Genomic DNA, 19,309 nt, shown 5'->3' with positions numbered 1-19,309 from the left:
GCTCTTCATTAAGAGCACTGTCAAACCTAGAATCAAATCCCAGTCTGCCACTCATATGCAGATGGTCTCTCTAAGCTTTAGTGCCTTCATCTGAAATGATTAAATGATAAACTTACCTGTAGTAGACAGGAGACTTTTTTTGTTTGTCTGCCCTTTCCACCACACAAAACAAACTCTAATGGGCTACTTTTCACAGGATCTGGTTCATTAGCCCTCAATTTGGACAATGTGACCCAGGGCTGGCCAATGAGAACACTACATCTCCTGGTTCTGGTCACTGGTTAATGAGCAGACACGTGACATAGCCAGTTCCATCTGCTTCTACCTTAGGACATCACAGGGGAATCAAACAGGTCTGATTGCTGCCATGGCTGCCAGCCTCCATGAGTTCTTCCATAAGAGGAACGCATGTTCATGGAGGGGAGCCCAAAGCCAATGCAAGAAGGAATGAGAGTTGGAAAGGGAGCAAGAACTGGCCTGTTGATCCCTGATTGACAGAGGCTGGAGGTGCCCCTCCCAGAGGCTATTGCTACAGTTGTTATTGCTAAGGCTGGCTTTAATAAGGCTTCTCTTGTTTGTAATTAGGAGAGGCTAATAGCCTACCTTGTAGGGGTGTGATAAGAATTAAATGAGGCAATACATATAAGGTGCTTAAGACTGCGCCTGGCACACTCAAACCCTCAGTAAATGTTAACTGTCGTGATGATGGCGAGGATGATGAAGCAAATGAGGGCTTCTACTATTTTTCAAGCTGCAAAGCATCCGATATGGCAATAAATGCTGCTTGCATGCCTTGCTGCTTCTCTCTGTGAGATATAAGGAGAGATTTGAATGTTTTAAACATACTTTTCCTTTGCCATTTCTCACCACCCAACTTCATCAATATTATTTTTATTCTTTCTTGTTAACTCATGAGAACCTCAATTTAGGATCAGAATGGTGAGAAATAATGCAGTCCCTGATTGTCAGTATATCTTTTTTAAAGATTTATTGATTAATTGATTTGAAAGGCAGAAAGGCATACACAGAGGGAAAGAGAGAATTTTCCATATGCTGGTTTACTCCACAAATGGCTGTAACAACCAGAACTAGCACAGACTGATACCAGGAGCAAGGAAGCCCATCCAAGTCTCCCACATGGGTGGCAGGAGCTCAAATACTTGGATGCCCATCCAAGGGCTCCCATGCACATTACAGGGAGCTGGAGCAGAAGCTGAGTAGCTGGACTCGGCACTGCACCACAGGATGCTAGACTCCCAAACAGTGGCTTAACTCTATGGCACAACTCCTACCTCTGTCATTCTGTTAAGAGGAGTAAGTAATTTGCTTTTTAATCAAGACAGTGATGTAACAGGCAAGTGCTGATGGCAACTGACAATCATGCAAATTTAAAGCCATAAGTTTGATTGTTCTCTCAAGAGCTTTCTAATAGACTACTTGAGAGCCAGGATCCTGAGACAGTGGGGGAGCATGCACGCATATGTGTGTATGTGGTGGGAGACATGAAACAGATCCAAAGGCCATGGCGTTTCTAAATGCCGTTTCTCTGTCTAGGAATGATATATAGATGAGGGCAACTGTTAGAAGAGTTTGCAAAAACCTGGGAGAAAAAGGTGATTAAAACCATAGGATGAATAATTATGATTGATAATGATTACTAATTTTTATTTTGATCATCTGCATCAACCATGTTATCAATCAGTACTGTGCTAACTCTTGCAACTTCTAGTGTGTTTACAACAAGTATGTGGATTCACATTGCATTTTTAGGAGCTTCACTAAGTCAACATGTTTTTAGGTAAAGACAGCCTACAGGAAAAAAGCCCTGTCCAAACTCATTCCCAGGATATGATCAAAATCATTCATTTATAACAAAGTCTGAAGGCCAGCCTCTATCACTGCCTAGTATTACTTTCTTTGCTTTCCCTGTCACCTTCTTTTTAGGAACAGCCTCACCCAGCATCTATGTAGACCTAGAAGCAGGGGAGAGGCTGTCAATCAAGGGGTACTCCATCTCCCCCAGAACACTGAAAAGATAATGCAAAGAGACAAACCAGAGGCCACTTTTAAAGACAAAATGAGGATACTGGGTGAGGAAGGGTCTCTTTCTTTATGAGATCACAAGCTGTAATGTTTCTATAAGCCAGGCTATTATTCTGGGAGCCTCCAGAGAATGGAACCATGGGGCAGGGGGCAGAGAATATACTGGCAAATATAAATTGAACCTATAGATCCATGTGAAATGTGAGAGACAATTGAAGATGAGATTACATGTCCTGAAATTAGAGGATGCAACAAATTCCTTTTTTCCCTATAAAACAAATATTGAGTTTGGGTTCTGTCATTTGCAAACAGAAGTCTTGGGGACTAATATATTGTGTAGTCTCTCTTGGTATTTTTTCATTTCAATCCTTTTTTCTTATTAAGTATAAACCAGTTGCCCCTCTGGCTATCATTCAATAGAGAATGCTCACACTCAGGTGAAAAGATGGCCAGTTGAATATGTGTGTATGTGTGTGGGCTAAGCAGTCTTTAGCCTTTGATCAGAAAACTCCTTGTGTTCTAAGTCAAATGGCTTAACTGCACTAAACCACTAATCTTTGGTATTCCCCAAATGCAAGTGTAAATATATCTGTATACAAGTCTGTAAAGAAGTCTGCACAAAATAAGTAAGTACATAATTTCTCAGAAAATATATGGATACTTAGTAAACTCTGGCCACTCTCAATTTCTATCTTCCTGGATAATTTCACAATCTATGTTGCTTTTGGTTCATGATTCTGATCAGCAGTGCTGCAAAGATGTGGGAAAGATATGAGTACATCATCTGTTCTGTCTCTGGGGAGCCTGGGGCAGGGGAAAGGGGTGCAAGACTGGGCTTTCCTGACAGCAAGGAAGCTGGAAAAGGAGGGAGAGTGCGACGTGCAGGAGGAGAAGAGGGCCACAGGTGCAAAGGCAACTCCTAAGCAGCCTTCAGGGAAGAAAAGGTGTGAGAGTCGTTTAGGGATAAGACCATAGAGTCACTTAGGGATAAGACCACAGATAGTGGGTGGCCCAGAGTTCCTCATTCCCACAATGGAATCCACAAGAAGAGCAACTCTGCAGACCTGGACATTGAGGAAGTCAGTAGCAAGCACACTAGGAATGGGGGCTTGCCTCCCTTTTCTGGGTACCACCTATACCTTAAGATGCTGGCATCATTCTACAGGGAGCTGTAGAATTCTATTCCGTAATAACTGGAATAGAATTGCTATCCAGTCTAGATGAATGATGTCTGAAGCTAAAATTATGTTTTAAAACAACAAAAGTGTCATTTCTTGCATTTCTGAGCTAAGGACTGCCATTCGCAGCTACATGAATGCTAAGCCTAATTTCCATAGTCCTGGTCTTCGGCAATCAGCAATCCATGCATGAGCATCACTGCCACTCGGGCGTCACCTGCAGGTGTGTACTGAAGACCAGTGGATATCTACAACACTCCTGTGGCATTCCAGCTTGGACTCCGGGATATTGTGATCTTCTGTAGTTGGCTAACAGTTACAATCTCTGCAAAGACAGGAGTTCCCTGGTCCATTCCATCTGAGGCTAGGCAAGCTGGTAAAGTCTGTGGGAAGCAAGAGAGGGAGGCACCTGGAGAGAGGACTGGAAGGATCATTTTCCTCCTCAGAGCTTAGTTTCCAGGGATGGTAAAGGACATCAGGCAAATCCTCAGTAACCACAGCCACGGGTCACAGAATTGATTTGTTTCTGTTTTGTGAATGTGATTACTTTGATCCATTTCAGGGTGGGAAGCCAGATTCCTATGCTTGTCAGTCTTTACTGAAGATCACTGTATACCTACACTGTGGCACAGACTGTAGGTAACAAAAAAAGGAAGCAGAAGACTTCTCCTCATAGGCTACAGCCCCTTAAAGTTAGGACCTGGGTGGGATTCAGAACAAACATACATTTTTTTTTCTTGGTCCACATAATGTTTCCTAAATTATTTGTCAACATTTAAATACCAGAAAATTTCAGACCAAACAAATCAGATTTCAAACCTCATCTCAAAAGTGCAACCACCTGATATCAGCCTCCCCTTTCTGCAAGAAGGAGCTGAGTTCCACCAGGAGCTGTCTGTTTACAGGCAAGCTTTCTTGGCTGTTATACTGCTTGATTTGTTCTTTATTATCACTTGTTGAATTTGCAACTCCTTAGCTCAAATTGAGAGGCCAAACTGACAACAGGAAGATAATTTTAAATATAAACTCTGGTGGCCGGTGCCATGGCTCACTTGCTTAATGCTCTGCCTGCGGCGCCGGCATCCCATATGGGCGCTGGTTCTAGTCCCGGCTGCTCCTCTTCCAGTCCAGCTCTCTGCTGTGGACTGGGAAGGCAGTGGAGGATGGCCTGGGTGCTTGGGCCCCTGTACCCATGTGGGAAACCAGGAAGAAGCACCTGGCTCGTGGCTTTGGATCCGCGCAGTGCCGGCCATAGCGGCCATTTGGGGAGTGAACCAGCAGAAGGAAGACCTTTCTCTCTGTCTCTCTCTTTCTCACTGTCTATAACTCTACCTGTCAAATAAATTTAAAAAAAAAAAAAACATAAACTCTGATTTTAAAACTGTCAATGTCAGAGCCCTTTTATAAAGTCTCACTTTTTTTCTTTTCCATTTAGCCAGTGCTGGGAGGTAGGGGGACCAGGATTTAGATATGAGTAAAATAGAGTTATGGGTAAGAAGTCAAGTGAAGAAAATTGTTCCAAAATATCATACAAAATTGAACTTTCATTGAATTATCTGTAGCTTTCTTATTTGCTTCATCTTAAATCCCCATCTCATCATGCCCCTTAGTGAAATAATGGAAAGTTTCTGGAAGCAAAAGGCTTTTAGATTTTTGTCAAGAATGATTCTGATGTGAATGGAAGGGGAGAGGGAGTGGGAAAGGGGAGGGTTGCGCGTGGGAGGGAAGTTATGGTGGGGGGAAGCCATTGTAATCCATAAGCTGTACTTTGGAAATTTATATTCATTAAATAAAAGTTTAAAAAAAAAGAATGATTCTGGACAATAATGAAAAGTAAATTTAGTTTTTGTTATGATAAATAAAAAGTTAAATAAGCATTTTAATTCTCTTAGAAATAAATGAAGATTCCTCCTCCCTCCTTTTTCACAGAGCATTTAACTAGTAACTGCAAGTACTTTATCTTCTCTTTGAAATGTGTATATACCCTTTAGAAAGCTACATAGTTCCTTTCTCAGCTTGATGGGCTAGAAAAGTCTTTCTTGAGGATCTGGGAGCCATGTCTCTGAAATGTGAAGTATCAAGGGACTTAGTGCCCCATCTCCCAGTTCCCCTAGGAGGATAGGAGCCTAAGTTAGGAAGATGCCTTGCTCAAAGTTGTAAAACTACCTCCTATCATATTGAGAAATTCCCTTCTCCTCTGGATGAAACCACTTAACAAACATAAATGGACACCCCAACTGTGGTGACTCTAGAATAAATTATGAAAGACAAATGGTGCCGTCAAGTCTTCACACGGGAAGGCTCATTAGTGTTTATCTCAAGCACCTGTGTGTAGCAGACTCTCTCTGCTTGGCTGATACTAAAAGGCAGATTCCTTTTTATCTTTACAACCTCTTAGCAATCACCTGTGATGTGGATCAAATTCTGGTTTAATGCTATTCAATAATCAAATTGTTTTCTTTCTCTACTACCTTTGTAGCAAGAACTTCTGGGTTGGAAGCAGTTCTTGTTTTTTAAATATATTCCCCCAATGTCGTTCACCTGCAATCAGTGGTTGCCACTTTGAGAAGAAGAAAGGTGCGTTCTTGCTCAGACGTTCCTCCGTTGATATAAACAAAGCAGTTCTATGAACTACGGTGGAGTGGGGGGTATAAGGTGCTCCCCAGAGTTTTTTCTCCTAGCCCTCTCTCTTGTCTGAATCCTGAGGAAGGGCTGCCTGGCAGTCATCCCTACATTCTATAGAAGTTGGCAGTACTCTTCTAGGTACGTGATAGCCAGAGAAAACAGAGGTCCCAACCCACAATCGCTTAAGCAGCACCTAAACCCATGTGCTCCCTGTTCACCCTTGACAAGTGTGGGATCATTGAAAGCGTTCTGCCATGCTGTGTGCACTTCAGATCTGAGCTTCAGATTGTTTCTTTTTTCACTAAGGTTTCCCGAGCTGTATCCTGGTCCCCTTCAGTTCACTGGGAAAATAGGAATTGTTTTATCTGCTTTCCAAAATCCAGTTATCCAGCTCTTTCTTGAATTCAGTCATTTCCTGTTAAATGCACTGAATTATTACTTGAAAGCAAAAGAGCCCAGCTGCTACTGGAGTTTCTGCAAGAATTTAAATACAGATCTGGTGACTGCAAGATGGGAATTTCATGTTCTCATATGTAACTGATGGCAATGATAATTCCCCAGGAAAAAAAAAAAAAACCTGCAGTAGGCCCAACTTTTAAAGAATTATATGTTAATATAACTTTTGCCTCTTCATTTGTGGTTGATTTTTATATCACTTATAGTCATCTTCAGTATTATTTTATTTAATACATGATACAACTTAATAATTTAGGAACTTTCTCTCCTTTACTCCATTTTCCAATTATCAATCAACAGATTCCTTGAATGTCCTTGGACCAGGAGTCCCCATGTTCCTGCAGGTTTTCTAGAAAACCAAAATGGCCCACAATATGCCAAGAAGGCAGCTGCACCTGGTCCTCTGCCACCTTGCACTGAATGAGCTGGCTCTCCCATCCAGTGAGTTGACAGTATACAGCAGTTCCACAAAGGGGACCCATAACATTAGGCTCTTTCTGCTTTAGAAAATAATTTCACCCTGGGAATTAAAACCACAGATCCCAGCTCACTGGCAAACATCTGCTCTTCATTGATAGCACCATCTGGCATTTCAGCCCAGCTCTGTTGCAGAAACTTCTTCTAGTTGCTTTCCCAAAATTAATTATTCTGTAACAACTTGTTTTCTGGAAGCATAAGCCAAATAAGGTAGCTTTGCTGAAGGCTACTAAGTTGATGCTTTGCCTGCGCTTGGATGGGCTTTCCTGTGCTTTGTGCTTTCGCATGGTCATGGTCAGAAGTGTTTCAAGCCATTCTATTTGGAGGAGGAACAGGAGAGAGAATGCATGCTAATGCCCTCAGCAAATGGCTTGGGGAAAAAATGTGTTATCTGCATTTTATAAGCTCATGAGCATGCATTGCCTAATCTGAATAATTTATTTAGAGGGATGATTATGATAATACAGGCTGAGCTGCATCTGTCTTATGAACTTAAGTAGTACTTGTGAGAGTAGTGATTGTTTTTAATATAGCCATACCCTTCACCATATTCAATTAGCAACTTCTTTAATTATTGATCTCATCATTCAATTTGTGGCAGTGCTGTGAAGTTTCAGCACTGTGAGAGCAGCCAAGTCGCAGTGATGCCCTGCAGTGGGCACTGGCTGGGGTCACCAGCTGAGTGACACTCAGCGAGTCACACTGTCACTCTGGAGCTCAGCCTCCTGCCTGGTGAATAAATTACCTGACTCATCACATCCCAGGTCGTGCTGCTCAAGTGAGATGAGGAGGTCAGAACAGTGCAGCTGGTAATGTGTACCATTTACATGTTGTGAATTTCATCCCTTTCCATTTTCTTTACAGACCAGAATCTGATTAAGTCAGGGAAACACTGTAGCAACCCTGGAGCAAAAGGCTTAACCCTGTAAGTATGTGTGGTTCGGAGTATTTGTATTAGGGAAAATTGTTCCATTTCAGCTCATTTGCTATACATTTTTACATACCTAACTCTCTCTTCAGAATATACTTACATTTTTCAGTATTTGCACAATGGAAGTTCTGGCATAGTGATTCTTCATTCTGGCAACTCTCTATAATCACCCAGAGCTCTTTAAATACACCTCTGTCAGGGCCTCAAGTGAGGCATGGCCCAGGTATCTCTGTATTTTAAAAGCTCTGACTCAAATGCATAGTGAAGACTGAGAACCACTTATCTACAGGAACGAGCGCAGCTCTGGAGTCAGACACCCTTGATTCCACCCTTCTGCTGGCCATGTGACCTTGGGCTGACGTTCCTGAAGCTCCGTTTATAATACGTACAATGGGAAGGGGAGTTGAGAACTTTCGGAGTTGTGGTATGATAAGATCACGTATGTAAAGAAGTTCAATAGATGGTAACTATCACATATGAACTGACATTTAGTGTATGCCCTCCTGAATGTGATTGTGATTATGTGAATATCCACATACGAATTCTAAGCTCCGAGGGCAAAGGCTATGGTTTACTTTGCCTCTAAATTCCCTACAGCTCCCAACACAGTACTGAGAACGTAGTGAGTATGTGACAACTACAACAACCATTTTTTCAATATGTTGACAGAAAGAGGATGCAAAGTCATCCTCAGTTCTGTGAAGTATATTTAAAAACCTCACAGAACATTCTGAGACCTGCTACAGCTTTTTATAATATCTTAAAAGTATTTGATGATCTGAGTCTAAGCCATGGAAAGTATTTTCTATTATCAAACAATGAGCCTACCAGCTTAGATTTTGTGTTTAGAGTCACACTTACCCCAAGGCATTTCATTTGATGCTGGAATCCAGGAAGGAAGCCATGCATAAATGTAAAGCTATGGCCTGGTTTTCTTTTCTGAGACAACTAGTGCAGTGTTCTGTTCCACAAACTGAGGATACTGCAGAGGAGTCAGTGACAGCTCAGGGGCCTGCGTGAATCAAACTGGGAACTGAATGGACTCACAATGGAGGAATGGATAGGGACACTGGAAAACACAGGAAGAAGCAAAACACATTCATTTCTCTGTCAGAGAGAAAGGAGTTACTGATTTCCTTTCTGGGCCAAGTCCAAAGGAGTCCTCCATGTGGAACAGGACAATCTGTAGGGCCAGCAATGAATGACAGAGACAGAGCAAGGGAAGCGAGGCAGAGTGCTCTCTATTCTCTCTACTGGACATGCTACAGTACTGCATGGGCATCTTTGCTACTGTGTACCCCATGTTGGGGAGCAGGCTTGAGCTGGAGCAGAGTAGAGCCTCTAGTATTCTTTATGGTTGGTATTTTTAGACCACACAGTATTTTGCAAAATACACAGTGCAACTAAAGAGATGTTACTATACTCTTAATAGTTTAGCAGTGTCACCATTTTCAGTGCCACCTGACTGTTCCCGTAGGATTTTGTGAACTCAGCGCAAGCCTGCTGAGAGCCACTGGGGCCAGCTGTTGACTCTGGCAAGCACCGGAGCTGCTCTTCATTTTATTACACATTCCAAGTTTCAAATCAGGGTCATTTCAGATTCCTTCCGTATACACAAGGGTAATAGTAATTCAGACCAGTGAAGGAGCAAAGAGTTGGTTCACATCATTAATTACAGAGTTCCCAGTAGCACTAGGACATGTGCCATAAATTCTGCATGGAACTGGGGATCCAGGTCTTGTGAGAAGTCAAGCAAAAGTGGTCTAGAAATCACGCAAGGACGAACGTGTGGAGCAACCCAAACTGAGTATCAAGGAAGACAAAGGCTCCAACATGATGGCTCGCAGTAAGTCAAGTCAGAACTCCAGCATCCGAGCAGGACAACGTGAGCCAGCACTGGAAGCAAGCGCTGCCTCTGTCAGAAGTCTCTTGCAGGCTGCTCCATCTAACAACGTAGGGCCAACTTGCACCTGACAGCTTGAGAGGTAGGTTTGATGTGAATTTTACTTGGAAGAGAAAGTCTTACACTCTCCTATTTCAAAAATATTTCTAGTTTAATAAAGTTTTTACTCTTTCCATCCTCAGGACTCAAAAAAATCACTTTTGTAGAGTGATTAGTCAAATAATGAGCTCTGCTCTGGAAACTAGCTGGAGGGTTATTTTAAAAGAAATGATCCTCTGGGCTGATGTCTTTCCACTTGGGGCTTTCCATTAATAAATAACTTGTTGCCCTGTCACTATTTTCATAATGCCCTTTCAAAATTTAATTTTGATTCACAAGTTTTATAATATAAAGCATATGAATGCAGTTTTAATCCTTTTTGCATTCCTTTTGCATGTTTTCCAAATGTACAATGTATTGCATTACTATATTTTAACAATACACGTCTGTGACTTTTTGCCATATAATGTCATAAAATTTTCTCCTAGAAAAATGCCATCTTTAATGATGACAATATTTTTCTATAAAATGTTAACATATTACCATATGCCTGCATAATATTAATTTATGCTAATATAACATCCAACTGTATTCGCCTAAGATAAATGACCCAAAATAAAATACATTAATGCACCTTTCAGTTGTTTCCAATTCTTTGGTATTTTGAAAACAGGTTTTTCTTCTTTGTAATGATTTTCTTAGGATAAATCTCATGAACTGAATTACTGTGTCAGTATTTTAAATATAAAATAAGGCTTGTTGTGTTTGCAAATAATTTCACTATGTTTTAGCTTTTTACTCTTTAGTTTTTTTAGTTTTTAACAGATTCAGTATAATTCATAGATGTAATTCTAAGGATATAATGATATTCCCTTCCTCCCTCCCTCTTTCTCTCCTTCCCTTCTTCTGCCTTTTTTTTCCTTTTTTCTTAGTTTTAGAGATAATATATTTTAATTTACATTACAGTCAATGGCTTAATGCCCAAATAAAATGTTTAACAATGAAAAAACAAAAAGACCATAATTTGGCTGGAACTGCGGCTCAATAGGCTAATCCTCCGCCTACGGCGCCGGCACACTGGGTTCTAGTCCCGGTTGGGGCGCCAGTTCTGTCCCGGTTGCCCCTCTTCCAGGCCAGCTCTCTGCTGTGGCCCTGGAAGGCAGTGGAGGATGGCCCAGGTCCTTGGGCCCTGCACCTACACGGGAGACCAGGAGGAAACACCTGGCTCTTGGCTTCGGATCAGCGCAGTGCGCCGGCCATAGCAGCCATTGTGGGGTGAATCAACGGCAAAAGAAGACCTTTCTCTCTGTCTCTCTCTCTCACTATCCACTCTGCCTATCACAAAAAAAAAAAAAAAATTATGGGTACTGTAGGCAAGGTCTATGAACAAAAATCAAATGGAAAAATGAATATTTAACCCATTTACAGTAAATTTTAAAGTAATCCCAGATCATTAAAACTATAGTAATATAATATTCTTAATCACTGATTTGACAAAGGCATAAACAAAGATTGAACTTTAGATTGTAATACTCAAACTCTGCAGTGAAGTAAGCAGATCAACAATTATTAACCCATTTTTCAAACATAATGACTTAGCCTAAGAGAGGTTAAGTGACTTGCCCAAGCCAGATGAACTGCAACAAGACCTAGAATAAAAATCTTCTAGTTCTCACCTTTTCCTCCCAAATGAGAGAAATTAAACAGAATTTTTGTTCGGCTGTATTTTACTTTATAACTGTCATTGACATTTCCCAAATTTGTAACTTTTTCAAAAAGAGGTTTTATTTATTTTATTATTTATTTATTTTAGTTATTTATTTATTTATTTTATTATTTTATTTATTTATTTAAAGAGGTGTAGTTACAGAGAGAGTGAGAGAGAAAAGTCTTCCATCCACAGGTTCATTCCTCAAATGGCTGCAACAGTTGGAGCTGATCTGATCCAAAGCCAGGAGCCAACATCTTCTTCCATGTCCACATCGGTGCAGGGGCCCAAGCATTTGGCCCATCTTGCACTGCTTCCCCAGACCATAAGGAGTGAGTTGGATTAGAAAAGGATCAGACGGGACAGGAACCAGGACCCATATGAGATACCAGCACCGCAGGCAGAGGCTTAGCCTATTACGCCACAGTGCCGGCCCCAGGTAATATCTCTTAAATTATCTGACAAGTTCCCACCACTCTTGGTATTCAATACTTCTGGAAATGACTTGATTTTTTTTTTTTTTGTAACTTAGGAAAATTGTGAGTCTAAGAATTTTCCTCTTAATAAAAACTAATCCTTTTCTGCCTCGATTTAGGCCTTCCATTTATGCAGTAGCAGGTGATTTCAACATTGGCTCCATTACAAACTCTACAAGAAAACTTTTCAGATACTGGATTTCCATCGTCTAATCCCTGATAAGGAATTTTATTAAACATACCTAAATACTTCATTCTTGACTAGTCCAAAGAATGATCATATGAAATGGGTTCCAGGTTCCTCAATACGCTGGGAACTTTTTGTTTGCCTCTTCATTAATCAGCAATACAAAGAACCCTGCGATTCTTCAAGATATGCTAAGCCACAACTCCATCCCACAGGTCAGCTCTTTGTGGGAAGTAGTGGTGAAAGCTGATTTAAATAGAGACTTACAGGACAAGCATTGTGGGGTAGTAGGTTAAGCTGCCACTTGCGACACCAGCATCACTTATCAGAGCACCAGTGGCTTCACTTCCTACAGCTCCCTGCTAGTGTGCCTGGGAAAGCAGCTGAAGATGGCCCAAATGCTTGGGCCCTGCACCCACATCGAAAACCTGCAGAGAGTTCCAGGAACCTGGCTTCAGCCTGGCACAACCCTTGCCATTATGGTCACTATAGAGAAGTGAATCAGCAATTGGAAGCTCTCTCTCTCCCTCTATCTCTGTCTCTCTCTCTGTTCTCCCTTCCCTCCTTTTCTCTTTCTCTTCTGCCTTTCCCTCTCTCTGTGTTACTCTACCTTTCAAAATAAATAAATAGATATTTTAAAATAAAAATTAGAGACTTATCTTAGGTTGCACATTGGGAGATATTTGCTGAGAACTGCATGTTCCACCCTGCTTAATGATTGCAGTGATTTATTTAACAGAGAAAGAATAGGAAATTGATCAGATGTGGAATCATTGTTATGAGAACTCTATTCTGCAGCAAATGAAATTGGGCAGTAACATCAATAAAGGAATCCCTGTACTTGAAAATGAAGTTTTCAAGGTTAGTTAGTAGACACAAAATTAATGAATTTAATAAATGTTTTTAAAAATCTGCACAGATCATCAATACACTGTGGGAAAACAGGCAACATAAGAGGAAAATGCTGCAGAATTCCTGATTTGGGGGCACAAAAAGAGTAATCGAAACAAAATAGACTTAGGTTCTGATGTATGATCAGTTGAGCTGCTTCTTTCTCAGTAACTGTTAAGGATCCCTATCTCCAAAACAGTAGGATAATGATGAAAGCCACAGGTCTGTGTAGTAAATAAGGCCAATACACTCCCACGTTTGTTCAAGCAGAAACCCAGTTTGCTTACTTCGGGCAAATGTGTTGGGAAAGTTTGGAAAGGATTCCTCCAGAAGAAAAAAGAGAAAGAACAGGGGTACATTTTGGTTTCTTTTTTTTTTTTTTTTTTTTTGACAGGCAGAGTGGACAGTGAGAGAGAGAGACAGAGAGAAAGGTCTTCCTTTGCCGTTGGTTCACCCTCCAATGGCCGCCGCGGCTGGCGCGCTGCGGCCGGCGCACCGCGCTGATCCGATGGCAGGAGCCAGGAGCCAGGTGCTTTTCCTGGTCTCCCATGGGGTGCAGGGCCCAAGCACCTGGGCCATCCTCCACTGCACTCCCTGGCCACAGCAGAGGGCTGGCCTGGAAGAGGGGCAACCGGGACAGAATCCGGCGCCCCGACCGGAGCTAGAACCTGGTGTGCCGGCGCCGCTAGGCGGAGGATTAGCCTAGTGAGCCGTGGCGCCGGCCACATTTTGGTTTCTAAAGAGAGTCAAGTGTTAGGACCTTTCATAGCTACTATACACCTGGTTGAATCTACAAATTTTACTTGTAGTCAGTATAGACAAAAGACAAACATCTTGCAGTCTCCATTGCCCTTGATGTTGTCTGATATCACAAGGCATGGATAAACCATGCCAGATGGAATGGCCTTTTTTTTTTTCAATGTATTCACTTGTATTGTATACTCATACATTTAAAGCACACATGACATTTTAATATATATATATATAATGAAGTAATCATTATAGTTAATTACATTACCAACATTACCCTATCCATAATCTCATATAGTTACTTTTATGTGTGTGTTTTGTAAGAGTACCTAAAACTTACTCTATAGCAAATTCCAGTATATAATACAATACTATTGGCTATGTTCCTCATGTTGACATTAGATCTCTAGATTATTCATCCTGCATAACCAAATCTTTGTACCCTTTGACCTACATCTTCCCATTTTCCTTGCCCCCCCAAACATGCCATCACTAATATTGTACTCTTTCTTTCCATGTGTTCAATTTTGTTTTTAGATTCCACATACAAGTGAGATCATGCACTGTCGCTCCCCATTTTCGTGGAGGAGCGACACTAAACCCTGCCTAGGCTTCATATCCGAGTCACGGCACCATTATGTCGCTCCCCCTCTTCGTGGAGGAACGACACAGGACCCTGCGCTGTTCTTTCGTCTGCTCGGCCCTCCCCGGGTTTGCTGCTGGTTCTTCCCGGGTTGGCTGCTGGTCCTTCCACCTCCGTGGAAGGGCGGTTCCCCCTGCCACATTCCCCACTTCCGCAGGGGAGCGGCACACCGCCGGCCGGCTTTCTCGGGGGGCTGCACAGGTGTTCCTCAGGTAGATGTTCCCCTTAGATGTTCCTGGTGCACGCCGTCTCTCTCCTCCTTTATAGTCCTCCTCTGCCAATCCCAACTTGGCTGCCCACACGCCGAGTACGCTGCTCTCCTCCAATCAGGAGCAAGTCCTACAGTTTATTAGCTGAACTGGAGGCAGCTGTGCGGAAGCTGTTTACTTCTCTCCCAGCGCCATATTGTGGGAGAGCAGATGCATAGAATAAGTCTTAATTCCAGTAACTCAGTCTAGTCCGGTTGCTCCCCACAATGCACTATTTTAATTTCTGTGTCTGATTTACTTCATTTAGCATAATGTCCTCTATGCTCACCCATGTTATTGCAAATAAAAAATTCTCCATTTTTAAGGGATAATATTCTATTGTGTATCTATATGTACCTCAATTTCTTTATCCAGTCATCCACTGACAGACATTTCTATAGTCTTTCATACTGTGTTAAAATGCTACATTGAACATAGGAATGAAGACATCTTTATAAGGTAGTGATATCATCTCCCCAAAGTATAAACCCTGAAGGCTTTCTGGGTTGTGTGATGGTTCTAAATTTTTTTTAACTTTTATTTAATGAATATAAATTTCCAAAGTACAGCTTATGGATTACAATGGCTCCCCCCACCCATAACATCCCTCCCACCCGAAACCCTCCCCTTTCCCACTCCCTCTCCCCTTCCATTCACATCAAGATTCATTTTCGATTCTCTTTATATACAGAAGATCAGTTTAGCATACATTAAGTAAAGCTTTCAACAGTTTGCTCCCACACAGAAACATAAAGTGAAAAATACTGTTTGAGTACTAGTTATAGCATTAAATCACAATGTACAGCACACTAAGGACAGAGATCCTACATGAGGAGTAAGTGCACAGTGACTCCTGTTGTTGACTTAACAAATTGACACTCTTGTTTATGGCATCAGTAATCACCCTAGGCTCTTGTCATGAGCTGCCAAGGCTATGGAAGCCCCCTGAGTTCACCGACTCTGATCATATTTAGACAAGGCCATGGTCAAAGTGGAAGTTCTCTCCTCCCTTCAGAGAAAGGTACCTCCTTCTTTGATGACCCGTTCTTTCCACTGGGATCTCACATTTAGGTTTTTTTTTTCCCCAGAGTGTCTTGGCTTTCCATGCCTGTAATACTCTCATGGGCTTTTCAGCCAGATCCACATGGCTTAAGGGCTGATTCTGAGGCCAGAGTGCTGTTTAGGACATCTGCCATTCTATGGGTCTGCTGTGTATCTCACTTCCCATGTTGGATCTGTGGGGAGCAACTCGGACTAGACTAAGTTACTGGAATTAAGACTTATTCTATGCATCTGCTCTCCCACAATATGGCGCTGGGAGAGGAGGAAACAGCTTCTACGCAGCTGCCTCTTGCCAACTTGAGTGATGACCTCCAGGAGCTGATCCTGCTCCTGATTGGAGGAGAGCAGCATACTCGGCGTGTGGGCAGCGAGTTGGGATTGGCGGAGGAGGACTATAAAGGAGGAGAGAGGCGGCATGCACCAGGAACATCTAAGGGGAACATCTATCTGAAGGAACACCTGTGCAGCCCCCGAGAGAGCCGGCCGGCAGTGTGCCGCTCCCCCGCGGAAGTGGGGAATGTGGCAGGGGGAACCGCCCTTCCACGGAGGTGGAGGGACGGTAGCCAACCCGGGAAGGACCAGCAGCCAACCCGGGAAGGACCAGCAGCAAACCCGGGAAGGGCCGAGCAGACAAAAGAACAGCGCAGGGTCCTGTGTTGTTCCTCCACAAAGACGGGGAGCGACAGGATCGTTCTCTCCCTTTTTATTCTATCAGCTAGTTTTTGCAGACACTAGTCTTGTTTATGTGATCCCTTTGGCTCTTAGTCCTATCATTATGATCAATTGTGAACAGAGATTGATCACTGAGACTAGTGAGATGGCATTGGTACATGCCACCTTGATGGGATTGAATTGGAATCCCCTGAAGTTCTAAATTTAATATTTTTAAAAATTTCTGATTTTTGAAAATTGGGAGGGTCCTAGAATAAATGTACTTGCCGCTATGGCAATGGTAGCCTTTGCTATGGCATCAGAACCAATGATGCTGGGTTCACCTACATCTCCCAAGCCAGGAGCTTGTGCCCAGTTCTTACCTGGATTTTTAATGGGGGATTTGCCAGTTCCTGTAACTCCACAACCTCAATCACTTAGATCACCTTTACTTACAAGTGGGTCACCACCACAACTGGTCGTGCCTGCTCCTCAAGATAAAAATGGAGCTCCGCCAGTTAGAAGTATATATGATGACATTTCCAGTCCAGGACTTGGATCAATATCTTTAACTATGAGAAGACAGCTAAACATTTCAGTAACACAAAGTGCAGTTGTTGGAGTTACCACATCTACTCTAGGAACAGGACAATGTTTAGTCCAACAGATATTCCGTGGGTAGCCACCAAATTCAACATTGTCTCCTGTCCAGGAGGAACCTTTTTAAAACCAAGGAACTTCCCTGCTTTCAGAAGACCACCTGGATGATACTTGGTGACTGCGTTTGGGTTTCCTCAAGCATCTGCTTCCTATATAATATTACAGTTTGCACAATATGGGAATATATTAAAATGTGATGTCTAGCATAGAAAATTGGATATATATTCATTATCAGTGTAAACTGCAGGCCTGGAAAGCCTTAAGGAAAGATGAGAGAATTTTTGGAGAATCCATCATGACTGGTGTGAAACCATATATAGACAAAAGTGTTATGGAAAACAGTGACAGATATGCTTTGTCATCTCTGTCTCTAGCCTTTACACCACCGATCAAAACCTTAGGTACACCAGCACAGTTTGGGAGTGCTCCCAGGATTTCTACCATGAGACCACTTGCTACAGCCTACAAAGCTTTCTACTAGTGACTATCAGGATATTTCTGACAAAAAAAAAAAAGCCAAAAAAAGATGAAAGTCTTGTATCCAAAACAATAGAGTTCAAGTTCAGCTGTTAGTACAATAAGATCTAAGAACTCAAGGAGCAAAGGGGAGGCTGTTACACTAAAACAGTTAGCAGAGTACTGCCAGTTTCCTTCGGTTAGTTATATAGCAACTCTTGGCAGTATTGGATATCTATCTCATACTTCTTTCAGAAGCTTTTTTTATGTAAGGATACAGCCTATTTGTAGCTTGCATTCTAAAAGCTCTTGAGACATTTTGAAGAAAACTAAAAATCCCTATGAATAGGATTGTGTGCTCTCTGTAATAGTGCATGCTTCAGCATAAAAACTCCACATTGATTACTGTAAATTAAATAATTAACTGGTAAAAAAAAATTCCTAAGGACAGGCAATTGGGTCAGCAGTTAAGATGCTGCTTGTGGTGCCTACAGCACTTAGCAAAGTCCCCAAGTCCAAATTCTGGTTCCACTTCTTATCCAGCTTCCTACTAATGCACATCCTGGAGGGCAGCAAAGGATGGCTTTGTACTTGAGTCTTTGCCACCCATGTCGCAAATCTCGATTGAGTTTTATAGTCCCGGTTTCAGTCTGGCCCAGCCTCTGCTGTTGTTGCAGTCACTTGGAGTGAGCCAGCAGGTAAAAGATCTCTTTCTGCCTTTCAAACAAAATGAATATAAATAAATAAAATGTAATTATTTTTCATTTTTAATTTCCAAACTCCTCTATTGTTTTCCTGATTGGCTGCACCAATCTGCATTCCTGCCGACGGCACACAAGGGTTCCTCAACATCACTTGTTAAAGCTTACCTTTCGAAAAAAGCCATCCTAACAGATGAAAAATGTTCTTGCACTGTGGTGTTTTATTTACAGTTCCTTGATGATTGCTGACGTTTCACATCATTTCATATATGTGTTAGATGTTTTTATGTCTTTGCAGAAATGGTTAATCTGATCCCTGCCCATTTCTTATTGGGTCATTCTTTTTTTGTTGTTTTTTACTCTTGACTTGTGTCAGTTCTCCATATATTTTGGTTGTTAATCTTTTGTCAGATATATGGTTTGCAAATACTTCCTCCCAATCCAGAGACTGCCTTCTCATTGTGTTAATTATTTTCTTTGCTAGATTTAAACTTTTCCGTTTGAGACAGTCTTGTTTATTTCTGCTTTTGTGGCATGTGCTTTTGGTATCTTATCCAAAAAAAGCATTGCCAGAACCAATGTCCAGGGGCTTTCCCCCTATGTTTTCTTCTGCGAATTGTAGCTTCAACTCTTACACTCAGGTTTTTAATCCCTTTTGAGTTGATTTTTGTGAGTATTGTGTAAGGTAAGAACTCAGTTTCAATCTTTTGCACGTGGATATCCCTAACGTCATTTTCTCCAACACCATTTATGGGTAAGACCATCTTTTACCATGGTCTGTTGTTGTTGACATTTGTGAAAATCAGTTGGCTGAATACACCTGGGTTTATTTCTGATCCCCATGTTCTGTCTCAATGGCATATTTATCTGTTTTTATGCCAATTTGATTACTAGAGCTTTGTAGCAGTTTCTGAGTCAGATAGTGTAAAGCTTCCAACTTTGTTCTTTTTCTTCATGGTTGTTTTGGCTACTCAAGATGTTATACGGTTCCATGAATATTTTTATTTCTGTGAAGAATGCATTGGAATTTTATATGAATTGTATTTAAGATGTAGATCACTTTATTATATATCTTTATATATTATTTTAATATTTATTCTTGTATGGGTATGTCATATTTTCACTAACTTAAAATAAATCTGGATATGAAGAAATACTAGATTAAAGGAACTGAACTTGTTTAATTTTTGATACTTACTGCAAAATTGAGATTTCTGTGGTCTA

At 41.6% G+C, this 19,309-nt stretch overlaps 1 pseudogene; it reads left to right on the top strand.

Moving 5' to 3' along the window:
* Nucleotides 1-16,584: 16,584 nt before the first annotated feature.
* LOC100341889 (nucleoporin NUP35 pseudogene) lies at nucleotides 16,585-17,501 on the top strand (annotated as a pseudogene).
* Nucleotides 17,502-19,309: the final 1,808 nt, after the last annotated feature.

This window comes from Oryctolagus cuniculus, chromosome 15 (assembly GCF_964237555.1).
Source record: "Oryctolagus cuniculus chromosome 15, mOryCun1.1, whole genome shotgun sequence".
Taxonomy (NCBI): domain Eukaryota; kingdom Metazoa; phylum Chordata; class Mammalia; order Lagomorpha; family Leporidae; genus Oryctolagus; species Oryctolagus cuniculus.
This window is presented reverse-complemented; position numbering and strand designations above follow the sequence as displayed.